Source organism: Psittacula echo, assembly GCF_963264785.1.
Source record: "Psittacula echo genome assembly, contig: SCAFFOLD_33, whole genome shotgun sequence".
NCBI lineage: Eukaryota > Metazoa > Chordata > Aves > Psittaciformes > Psittacidae > Psittacula > Psittacula echo.
This window is the reverse complement of record NW_027664160.1, coordinates 625,132-635,089: the sequence shown is the minus strand read 5'-3', so window position 1 is coordinate 635,089 and position 9,958 is coordinate 625,132.

The following is a 9,958-nucleotide window of genomic DNA, read 5'->3' as shown; positions in this document are numbered from 1 at the left end:
AGCGTTCTTGTGCACTGGAGAAGGTGCTGTGTGAGTCAGGGCTGCTCAGAGCTCCACATGACTCTGAGTTCAGAGGGTCCTTCTGAAAGACACTGAGGCAGCATTTGCCTTCAAAGGAAGGATTCTGAGCTCTGATGTTTTCCACTCTTGGTGGGCAGGTTGGGCAGTGGGAGCTGGGAATTTCCTTCTCTGCTTTGGAGAAGGCACCGAGAGTCTTGTCAGGACTTGTGTGAGCTTCTCCTGAGACCCTGCACAGGCAGAGATGCTCCTGGGCAGAGCCCTGCTGCCGGGAGGGGTGTGCAGGGCAGAGCTGAGCACACAGCCCATGGGATGGGCTCTGGGAGCACTGAGAGGGAGCAGAGCTGGGCCCAGAGCAGCAGCTCCTGGCAGGGACAGCTCCAGGCGGCAGAGACATGGGCAGGGAGTGGGGGGAAAGTGCAGCCCAGGCCTGGGGAGGGTGCGTTCAGGCAGCTCTCTTGGTGTCTGGCACTGGAGGTGGCTGCTGGCCATGCTCTGCTGGGCACAGTCCTTTGCTTCTCCCCATGAGACCTCCGTCATCTGCTCTTTGAATCATTGCTCCCCTGCTCTCAGCACAGGATGCTTGGTTGTTATTAAGATCAATCTGTGGTTGAAGGCAACTTAAAAGCACTGCAAGTGGAAGCAGTGGTCAAATGGGAAAGGACTCTTAGTGGCTCTGGACTAAGCTAGAAAGAGCTGAGAACTTCCAACTGTATCAATACTCTTCCCATTTTCAGTCATCCGTAGAATACTTTATACGCCAAAGGAAAAATGTCAGCAGTGTTATACTAGGAAATAAAGAACACAGACAAAAGGATTTTTGATGAGAAAATGAACATGAGCCAGCTGTGTGCAGTCGCTTGGGGTATTGTGTGCAGTTCTGGTGTCCTCAACATCAAAAGGACATGGAACTGTTGGAGCAAGTCCAGAGGAGGGCCACAAGGATGATCAGGGGACTGGAGCACCTCCCATATGAAGACAGGCTGAGAAAGTTGGGGCTGTTCAGCCTGGAGAAGAGAAGGCTGCGTGGAGACCTCATAGCAGCCTTCCAGTATCTAAAGGAGGCCTATTAATATGCTGGAGAGGGCCTCTTCACTAGGGACTGTAGTGATAGGACAAGGGGTAACATGCTCAAACATAAACAGAGGAAGTTTAGATTGGATATAAGGAAGAAGTTCTTGACTGTAAGGGTGGTGAGGCACTGGAAGAGGTTGCCCAGGGAAGTCGTGAATGCTCCATCCCTGGCAGTGTTCAAGGTCATTTTGGATAGAGCCTTGGGTGACATGGTTTAGTGTGAGGTGGCCCTGCCCATAGCAGGGGGGTTGGAACTAGATGGTCTGAAGGTCCTTTTCAACCCTAACTATTCTATGATTCTACAATTCTAAGGCCATGCCGAGCCTCTCTTGTGCAGCCCAGACTCATCCGAGTCAGAAGTACAAATAGTGAACTTTACAATCAAGTTGGAATTTATCTGCTATCCCTTGTGATTATCAGAGCTGGACAAAGCACTGCTTCAGAGCAAACCTGACTCCCATCCAACCTGGCCTTGAACACTGCGAAGGATGGGGCAGCCACAGCTTCTCTGCTGGTTAGGGTTCTCTGCTGGGTTAGGGTTAGGGTTAGGGTTTTAGGGGGTTAGGGCGTTAGGGGGTTAGGGCGTTAGGGCGTTAGGGTGTTAGGGTGTTAGGGTGTTAGGGGGTTAGGGTTAGGGTTTTATGGGGTTAGGGTTTTATGGGGTTAGGGTTTTAGGGTTTTAGGGTTTTAGGGTTTTAGGGTTTTAGGGTTAGGGTTAGGGTTAGGGTTAAGTGTTAGGGTTAGGGGTTAGGGATAGGGTTCGGGTTAGGGTTAGGGTTAGGGTAAGGGTTAGGGTTAGGTTATATTTGTCTCTATTCCTAAAGTCACCATTGTAGCCTTTAGTTATAAAGTACCTAAGATACAAACCAACACAACTGCCGTATTCAGCGTATGAAGCTTCTCTATTGATTTATGATTTCTAAACACAATCACCTACTGGAACAGTACCTAAAATACAGAACAGCAAAGTTACAAAATTTTAACATATGTTCAAAGGCTTTCTTTGCAAACTACAAACTTTTCAAATATAATCACTGCTAGAACGGTTTCAGAAATTTTCACCCTCCTGTAAATCTGTCACTGGGAGCTCAGCACAAGGGGACAGTCAAGGCCCACGCAAGCCCACTGGGCATTGCGGAAGGCAGGAGGGGTGCTGGCAGGTTCTAGTGATCCCTGTGCCAGGCATTCCCGAAGTCACAGAAATTTCTAAACTGAAAAGTAAGAAAAAAAAATTCAAAATAACTTTTATCCGTTGCCCTTTGCAATCTTCCTGCACTCGGAATCCTAAAATGTGCTGTGCAATCTGCAAGGCTTGACAAATCCCAAAGGTTTTCATGAGCCCCATGGTGTATTTGGATTGAGTCCGTGAACCTCAGGTGCTGAGAGGAGACTGAGGACTGAGGAAAGGTGAGACTGACTGGTCTGTAATTCCCTGGCTCATCCATTTTCCCCTTCTTGAAAAATGGGGTCATATTTCCCTTTCTCCAGTCATCAGGAACTTCACCTGAGTGCCATGATTTTTCAAATATGATGGCCAGTGTCTTAGCAACTTCATTTGCCAGCTCCTTCAGGACCCGCAGATGGATGTCCAGGTCCCATGGACTTGTGTACGTTTAGGTTTTTAAAGATGGTCTCAAACCAGATCCTCTCCTACAGTGGGCCTAGGGTCTTTATTCTCACGTTCCCTGTGTCTGCATTCCAAGACTTGGGTGGTGCGGTCAGAGCCTTTGCCAGTGAAGACAGAGGCAAAGAAGTCATTAAGAACCTCAGCCGTCTGCAAATCTAGGGTAGCCAGTTCTCTTGATAGTTTCTGGAGGGGGCCTACGTTGTCCCTACCCTATCTTTCATTTGCAATGTAACTATAGAATCCCTTCCTGTTATCTTTCACACCCCTAGCCAAGTTTAATTCTAACTGGGCCTTAGCTTTCCTAACCTGGTCCATAGCTTCTCAGACAACATCCCTGTATTCTTCCCAGACTGCCTGTCCTTGCTTCCACCTTTTATAAGCCTTTTTTTTCCTTCCGAGTTTCCTCAGCAGCTCCTTATCCATCCAGTCAGGTCTCCTGGCCGTCCTGCTGCACTTCCTTCTAGTTGCGATGCAATACTCTTGAGCTTGTAGTAGGAGATCCTTGAATATCAACCAACAACCTTGGGCTCCCCTGCCCTCTAGGGCTATATCCCATGGAACCTTACTAAGCAGGTTCCTGAAGGGGCCAAAGTCTGCTCTCTTGAAGTCCAGGGCAGTGAGCTCGCTGCACGCTCTTCTCACTGTGCTGAGGATCTCAAATTCGACCATCTCATGATGGCTGCAACCAAGGCTGCTCTGGAGTGTCACATTTCCAATGAGCCCTTCCCTGTTGGTGAGCATGAGGTCTGGCATGGCACCCCTCCTTGTCGGCTCCTCTATTACTTGCAGAAGGAAGTTATCTTCCACACAATCGAGGAACCTCCTGGATTGCTTGTGCTGGGCCGTACCATTGCTCCAACAGATGTCAGGGTGGTTGAAGTCCCCCATGAGAACAAGGGCCTGCGAGCGTGAGGCTCTTCCTATCTGTCTGTAGAGTGCTTCATCCACAGAGTCCTCTTGATCAGGTGGTCTCTAGCAGATGCCCACAGTAATGTCTCCCATGGCTGTTCTCCCTTTAAACCTGACCCATCAACTCTCTGTTGACTGCTCACCTGTCCTCAGACAGAGTTGCATGCTCTGAAGCCATCACAAAGGCCTGGCGGTCGCTGTGGAGACACCCATTGTGACGGGGCCCCCACGCTGAGCGTTGGGTATTTAAGGAGCCAGAGCCCTGCAGTAACCAGTGCAGAGGAGACCCCTCCCTCGGGAGGCTGCATTTCCCGTGGCTGCCCTGCGCATCCAGGTACATGTTCTTTGACTTTGCAATCCTGTTTTACTGTTGCCTTGAAACACATGGTGGGTGCGTGCTCTAAAGGGAGGAGAAGCTGTCAGGAGATGTGCTGGTGCCATCCCAGCTGTAGGAGCAGGGGATGGGTGAGGAGGAGGCGCTGGGCTTGTTCCTGTGCTTGGAGCTGAGCTCTGCCTGCAGAGGTGCTGGGGGCGAAGCAGGAGCCTTCTGTGTGCAGGAGCTGCTGGTGTCAGAGGTGCTGAGAAGGTGTCAGGGCAGGAGAACTTCTACCTCCCAGTCAGAGCCTGCTGCCTCGGACAGTCCGTGGGATCTGTCAGGGGGACTCCCTTGGTTTCTCTGTGTAGATAAGGAGGATGATGATGTTCTGCAGAGCAGGGCTTCACTATGCACTGTGCGATGGCCAGTGTAAGGCAGGCCTTTGTCCCGGGGCTGGCTGCAGGCTGTGACTGCGGGTGTGCAGCGAGGGGTGCCCATCTCTGTCCTTGCGAGCAGGGTCGCTGCAGCCTAGGGGCTGTGTGCAGGGGCAGGAGCTCTGCCTCCTGCCAGGGTCAGCACTCAGCTATGAGGATGAAAGGCACGGACCCAGAGGTATTTGCCAAGCACATCTGTGTTTGCCTTGCAATTACATTAGGCGAAAGGTCTATCAACATCCTCTTGCCAGTTCCGACGTCCTTGTTCCTTGCCAGTTCCAACATCTTCCAAGTACCAGTCAGGGACGGGTCACTCCTAATTGCCTGCTGTGGTTCCTCCTTCCCATGGTCTCTGACAGTTTCGATGCATTCCAACCCCCACACTCAGCCTGCCCGGGAGCTCCCCACAGTGCTGGGGGAGAAGCTCGGGGGGAAGGAACAACACCTGGCAGGAAAGGAAAGGAAAGGAAAAGCGTTCTTGTGCACTGGAGAAGGTGCTGTGTGAGTCAGGGCTGCTCAGAGCTCCACATGACTCTGAGTTCAGAGGGTCCTTCTGAAAGACACTGAGGCAGCATTTGCCTTCAAAGGAAGGATTCTGAGCTCTGATGTTTTCCACTCTTGGTGGGCAGGTTGGGCAGTGGGAGCTGGGAATTTCCTTCTCTGCTTTGGAGAAGGCACCGAGAGTCTTGTCAGGACTTGTGTGAGCTTCTCCTGAGACCCTGCACAGGCAGAGATGCTCCTGGGCAGAGCCCTGCTGCCGGGAGGGGTGTGCAGGGCAGAGCTGAGCACACAGCCCATGGGATGGGCTCTGGGAGCACTGAGAGGGAGCAGAGCTGGGCCCAGAGCAGCAGCTCCTGGCAGGGACAGCTCCAGGCGGCAGAGACATGGGCAGGGAGTGGGGGGAAAGTGCAGCCCAGGCCTGGGGAGGGTGCGTTCAGGCAGCTCTCTTGGTGTCTGGCACTGGAGGTGGCTGCTGGCCATGCTCTGCTGGGCACAGTCCTTTGCTTCTCCCCATGAGACCTCCGTCATCTGCTCTTTGAATCATTGCTCCCCTGCTCTCAGCACAGGATGCTTGGTTGTTATTAAGATCAATCTGTGGTTGAAGGCAACTTAAAAGCACTGCAAGTGGAAGCAGTGGTCAAATGGGAAAGGACTCTTAGTGGCTCTGGACTAAGCTAGAAAGAGCTGAGAACTTCCAACTGTATCAATACTCTTCCCATTTTCAGTCATCCGTAGAATACTTTATACGCCAAAGGAAAAATGTCAGCAGTGTTATACTAGGAAATAAAGAACACAGACAAAAGGATTTTTGATGAGAAAATGAACATGAGCCAGCTGTGTGCAGTCGCTTGGGGTATTGTGTGCAGTTCTGGTGTCCTCAACATCAAAAGGACATGGAACTGTTGGAGCAAGTCCAGAGGAGGGCCACAAGGATGATCAGGGGACTGGAGCACCTCCCATATGAAGACAGGCTGAGAAAGTTGGGGCTGTTCAGCCTGGAGAAGAGAAGGCTGCGTGGAGACCTCATAGCAGCCTTCCAGTATCTAAAGGAGGCCTATTAATATGCTGGAGAGGGCCTCTTCACTAGGGACTGTAGTGATAGGACAAGGGGTAACATGCTCAAACATAAACAGAGGAAGTTTAGATTGGATATAAGGAAGAAGTTCTTGACTGTAAGGGTGGTGAGGCACTGGAAGAGGTTGCCCAGGGAAGTCGTGAATGCTCCATCCCTGGCAGTGTTCAAGGTCATTTTGGATAGAGCCTTGGGTGACATGGTTTAGTGTGAGGTGGCCCTGCCCATAGCAGGGGGGTTGGAACTAGATGGTCTGAAGGTCCTTTTCAACCCTAACTATTCTATGATTCTACAATTCTAAGGCCATGCCAAGCCTCTCTTGTGCAGCCCAGACTCATCCGAGTCAGAAGTACAAATAGTGAACTTTACAATCAAGTTGGAATTTATCTGCTATCCCTTGTGATTATCAGAGCTGGACAAAGCACTGCTTCAGAGCAAACCTGACTCCCATCCAACCTGGCCTTGAACACTGCGAAGGATGGGGCAGCCACAGCTTCTCTGCTGGTTAGGGTTCTCTGCTGGGTTAGGGTTAGGGTTAGGGTTTTAGGGGGTTAGGGCGTTAGGGGGTTAGGGCGTTAGGGCGTTAGGGTGTTAGGGTGTTAGGGTGTTAGGGGGTTAGGGTTAGGGTTTTATGGGGTTAGGGTTTTATGGGGTTAGGGTTTTAGGGTTTTAGGGTTTTAGGGTTTTAGGGTTTTAGGGTTTTAGGGTTAGGGTTAGGGTTAGGGTTAAGTGTTAGGGTTAGGGGTTAGGGATAGGGTAAGGGTTAGGGTAAGGGTAAGGGTTAGGGTTAGGTTATATTTGTCTCTATTCCTAAAGTCACCATTGTAGCCTTTAGTTATAAAGTACCTAAGATACAAACCAACACAACTGCAGTATTCAGCGTATGAAGCTTCTCTATTGATTTATGATTTCTAAACACAATCACCTACTGGAACAGTACCTAAAATACAGAACAGCAAAGTTACAAAATTTTAACATATGTTCAAAGGCTTTCTTTGCAAACTACAAACTTTTCAAATATAATCACTGCTAGAACGGTTTCAGAAATTTTCACCCTCCTGTAAATCTGTCACTGGGAGCTCAGCACAAGGGGACAGTCAAGGCCCACGCAAGCCCACTGGGCATTGCGGAAGGCAGGAGGGGTGCTGGCAGGTTCTAGTGATCCCTGTGCCAGGCATTCCCGAAGTCACAGAAATTTCTAAACTGAAAAGTAAGAAAAAAAAATTCAAAATAACTTTTATCCGTTGCCCTTTGCAATCTTCCTGCACTCGGAATCCTAAAATGTGCTGTGCAATCTGCAAGGCTTGACAAATCCCAAAGGTTTTCATGAGCCCCATGGTGTATTTGGATTGAGTCCGTGAACCTCAGGTGCTGAGAGGAGACTGAGGACTGAGGAAAGGTGAGACTGACTGGTCTGTAATTCCCTGGCTCATCCATTTTCCCCTTCTTGAAAAATGGGGTCATATTTCCCTTTCTCCAGTCATCAGGAACTTCACCTGAGTGCCATGATTTTTCAAATATGATGGCCAGTGTCTTAGCAACTTCATTTGCCAGCTCCTTCAGGACCCGCAGATGGATGTCCAGGTCCCATGGACTTGTGTACGTTTAGGTTTTTAAAGATGGTCTCAAACCAGATCCTCTCCTACAGTGGGCCTAGGGTCTTTATTCTCACGTTCCCTGTGTCTGCATTCCAAGACTTGGGTGGTGCGGTCAGAGCCTTTGCCAGTGAAGACAGAGGCAAAGAAGTCATTAAGAACCTCAGCCGTCTGCAAATCTAGGGTAGCCAGTTCTCTTGATAGTTTCTGGAGGGGGCCTACGTTGTCCCTACCCTATCTTTCATTTGCAATGTAACTATAGAATCCCTTCCTGTTATCTTTCACACCCCTAGCCAAGTTTAATTCTAACTGGGCCTTAGCTTTCCTAACCTGGTCCATAGCTTCTCAGACAACATCCCTGTATTCTTCCCAGACTGCCTGTCCTTGCTTCCACCTTTTATAAGCCTTTTTTTTCCTTCCGAGTTTCCTCAGCAGCTCCTTATCCATCCAGTCAGGTCTCCTGGCCGTCCTGCTGCACTTCCTTCTAGTTGCGATGCAATACTCTTGAGCTTGTAGTAGGAGATCCTTGAATATCAACCAACAACCTTGGGCTCCCCTGCCCTCTAGGGCTATATCCCATGGAACCTTACTAAGCAGGTTCCTGAAGAGGCCAAAGTCTGCTCTCTTGAAGTCCAGGGCAGTGAGCTCGCTGCACGCTCTTCTCACTGTGCTGAGGATCTCAAATTCGACCATCTCATGATGGCTGCAACCAAGGCTGCTCTGGAGTGTCACATTTCCAATGAGCCCTTCCCTGTTGGTGAGCATGAGGTCTGGCATGGCACCCCTCCTTGTCGGCTCCTCTATTACTTGCAGAAGGAAGTTATCTTCCACACAATCGAGGAACCTCCTGGATTGCTTGTGCTGGGCCGTACCATTGCTCCAACAGATGTCAGGGTGGTTGAAGTCCCCCATGAGAACAAGGGCCTGTGAGCGTGAGGCTCTTCCTATCTGTCTGTAGAGTGCTTCATCCACAGAGTCCTCTTGATTAGGTGGTCTCTAGCAGATGCCCACAGTAATGTCTCCCATGGCTGTTCTCCCTTTAAACCTGACCCATCAACTCTCTGTTGACTGCTCACCTGTCCTCAGACAGAGTTGCATGCTCTGAAGCCATCACAAAGGCCTGGCGGTCGCTGTGGAGACACCCATTGTGACGGGGCCCCCACGCTGAGCGTTGGGTATTTAAGGAGCCAGAGCCCTGCAGTAACCAGTGCAGAGGAGACCCCTCCCTCGGGAGGCTGCATTTCCCGTGGCTGCCCTGCGCATCCAGGTACATGTTCTTTGACTTTGCAATCCTGTTTTAGTGTTGCCTTGAAACACATGGTGGGTGCGTGCTCTAAAGGGAGGAGAAGCTGTCAGGAGATGTGCTGGTGCCATCCCAGCTGTAGGAGCAGGGGATGGGTGAGGAGGAGGCGCTGGGCTTGTTCCTGTGCTTGGAGCTGAGCTCTGCCTGCAGAGGTGCTGGGGGCGAAGCAGGAGCCTTCTGTGTGCAGGAGCTGCTGGTGTCAGAGGTGCTGAGAAGGTGTCAGGGCAGTAGAACTTCTACCTCCCAGTCAGAGCCTGCTGCCTCGGACAGTCCGTGGGATCTGTCAGGGGGACTCCCTTGGTTTCTCTGTGTAGATAAGGAGGATGATGATGTTCTGCAGAGCAGGGCTTCACTATGCACTGTGCGATGGCCAGTGTAAGGCAGGCCTTTGTCCCGGGGCTGGCTGCAGGCTGTGACTGCGGGTGTGCAGCGAGGGGTGCCCATCTCTGTCCTTGCGAGCAGGGTCGCTGCAGCCTAGGGGCTGTGTGCAGGGGCAGGAGCTCTGCCTCCTGCCAGGGTCAGCACTCAGCTATGAGGATGAAAGGCACGGACCCAGAGGTATTTGCCAAGCACATCTGTGTTTGCCTTGCAATTACATTAGGCGAAAGGTCTATCAACATCCTCTTGCCAGTTCCGACGTCCTTGTTCCTTGCCAGTTCCAACATCTTCCAAGTACCAGTCAGGGACGGGTCACTCCTAATTGCCTGCTGTGGTTCCTCCTTCCCATGGTCTCTGACAGTTTCGATGCATTCCAACCCCCACACTCAGCCTGCCCGGGAGCTCCCCACAGTGCTGGGGGAGAAGCTCGGGGGGAAGGAACAACACCTGGCAGGAAAGGAAAGGAAAGGAAAGGAAAGGAAAGGAAAGGAAAGGAAAGGAAAGGAAAGGAAAGGAAAGGAAAGGAAAGGAAAGGAAAGGAAAGGAAAGGAAAGGAAAGGAAAGGAAAAGCGTTCTTGTGCACTGGAGAAGGTGCTGTGTGAGTCAGGGCTGCTCAGAGCTCCACATGACTCTGAGTTCAGAGGGTCCTTCTGAAAGACACTGAGGCAGCATTTGCCTTCAAAGGAAGGATTCTGAGCTCTGATGTTTTCCACTCTTGGTGGGCAGGTTGG